Below are 2,468 nucleotides of genomic sequence, written 5' to 3'. Positions count from 1 at the left end.
ATCAATCAATTTATATTTATTTATTAAGCCAAGCAAACTTACACCAAAATACACCATATTTACCCAGCCATAAACATCATGAAAAATCATAATTTGGTTGTATGTCAATGGTCTCAGTTAGAGGTCCAAGTTGGTGCGTCTCGGTTATAATAAAGGCTAATTCACATTGTGTCCCCAACAAACACCAACTTTTAATGGTGGTTGGAAATTGTTGGGACAGTGTGAACTAAGATGCAAACTGATTCAGATTGTATGCTGTTACTCAAAAGTCTGGCTACCTCCAAATTTGTTGATCTGACCACTGAAGAGCTTCACATTGCATAACAGTGAGTTAAACTCTCAAGTCCATGTCATCAGCAGCAGCCTGAGATGATGATTGCGGCTCTTCAGGATGGTTCTCCAGACCTGCATGAATACAAGCTCTCTAATACATCAAAGCAGCTGAGATCAGTATTTCCCCTCCTCTTTTCTCCTCTCAGTCATCAGTGGCGAGTTTAACTTCCTCCCATAATTAATTGGAGCAAGTCAAGGATGCTCATTATCACAATCGTTTTCCTCTTGTCTCAGAGGACGGGTGGCATGCACAATTTATCAAAACGATAGCATCTCAGGAGGGGAACGAAACGCCCATCTTTGTGCTAACGGTGGTCTGCGATTTTAAACCCGTTTGGCCCCTTTTCCATCACATTTACCTTGATTGTACCACTTCAACACTTAGCATAATCTGATTAGTTTTCGTTATGGGATTCCTATGAAGCAAGATGGAAATAAATTATTTGTTTGACTGAAAATAGGATTGTAACTGAGTAATGAAACTAAAAATGCGCTTGTGCTCAGCTGAATTATCGCAGCATGATAAGACAGTGCTCAGTTTGATCATGAGAGGTCATCTGATAGACCCTGCTGCTAATTGAATATAGAGTACAGTTGGTGGCTTAGTGGTGGGGGGCATTTTTACAACCATATTTGTCCAAATAACCATGGGAGAATGTAATCTGTAAAAATCTCATATGCATAACTTAAAGGGATAGTTCATCCAAAAATGAGGATTTGAAGGATATTGATGTCTAAATAGTTGCTGGTATTTCAGCCCCCCCGTACTATGGAAATCAATGGAGACCAGCAACTGTTTAGTTACTAACATGCATCAAAATATCTTCTTTTGTGTTCAACAGAAGAAAAAAAACTCATACAGGTTTGGAACAACATGAGTGTGAGTGAACGATGACAGAATTGTCATTTTCAGGCAGACAATCCCTTTAAGAATCATTTGTTTCAAGCTACACTGGTTGGACTGAATGCTTGTGATTCACTAAAAAGAAGTGAATCAAAAGAGTCAATTTTGTGAATCAGACAACACAGTTGTGTTTCAGTACTTGTGTATAGAGTGTTTTAAGCACATCTGTACTGCATATGTACTGAATCACAACCAACTTCCCAGCGTGCAACTTCCAATCCTTTGGATGAGTTGATCGATTTTCCCTCGTCTGGGCTTTGGAAACGTGAGACTCTGATTGCACTAGAATAGCTGGAATAGAAACACAAAGCTGACACGAAAGTCTGTACACAAAATTTAATTTTACAGTACAGTGCATCTTCCATCTGAGAGGCCATCGCCATAAAACATCATACAGTTTCAGGAGACTTCTTGAATTGGTTTTGTTTTATGGCTTAATCTGAAGTTCGAGCATCAACAAATACCACCATATCATAGTCTAACGAATCAGCCTTAAAGTCATCTTTCATGTTAAAGTTAGTTCAGCAGTCTTCCATAAAAAAAAAATCAGCCAAGAGGTTTATATCATTAGTGGCTAGGTTTAGGAGAATCTCTAGATAAATTAGTCTGAAATCTTATAGTGGATATGATTTTCCTCATATGCTAAAGCGCAATGCATACAGATCTAAAGTGCAAAACAGCGCAAGAGCCATATTAGTCCTCATTAGTAGTCTTTCCAATAAAGCTCACTCACATAAATATTTCAGGAAAACAACAAATAATAATAATTTACCGATACTGTAAACCACCTCATACAGAAGGTTCGAGAGTAAGGAGGGACTCTCCTCTATCAAACACACCAGTAAAAACAGTCAAAACATGTTTACATCCAGCACTGAGGCATACAAGCCCGAAGCACATAATAACACTGATGACCAATCAGCATAGCGTAACAAACCTGCACTCTCGCTCTGTGAGAATGCACAGACGAACACAAAAATCACCAAACGTCTCCACGCGCTGTTTCACAGTTGCAAAAAAAAAGGCTAAAATTCATTAAATCCTATGTAATGTACAGCATCAGTACAGTATTTGGCAAATAAAAGATTCGAGTGCACACGTGCATGGCATTTGCAAGTATACATTCATTTAGGATACAAGCTAGCGTGATACAAACGTCCAAACGACGATCGCTCTGGGACTTGTTTCTCAGACTCACAGTACTTTTTTTTTTTTTCCCACCGGGGCCGAA

This window comes from Sinocyclocheilus anshuiensis, unplaced genomic scaffold (assembly GCF_001515605.1).
Source record: "Sinocyclocheilus anshuiensis isolate Anshui unplaced genomic scaffold, SAMN03320099.WGS_v1.1 scaffold1184, whole genome shotgun sequence".
NCBI lineage: Eukaryota > Metazoa > Chordata > Actinopteri > Cypriniformes > Cyprinidae > Sinocyclocheilus > Sinocyclocheilus anshuiensis.
Note: the sequence above shows the minus strand (reverse complement) of the source record.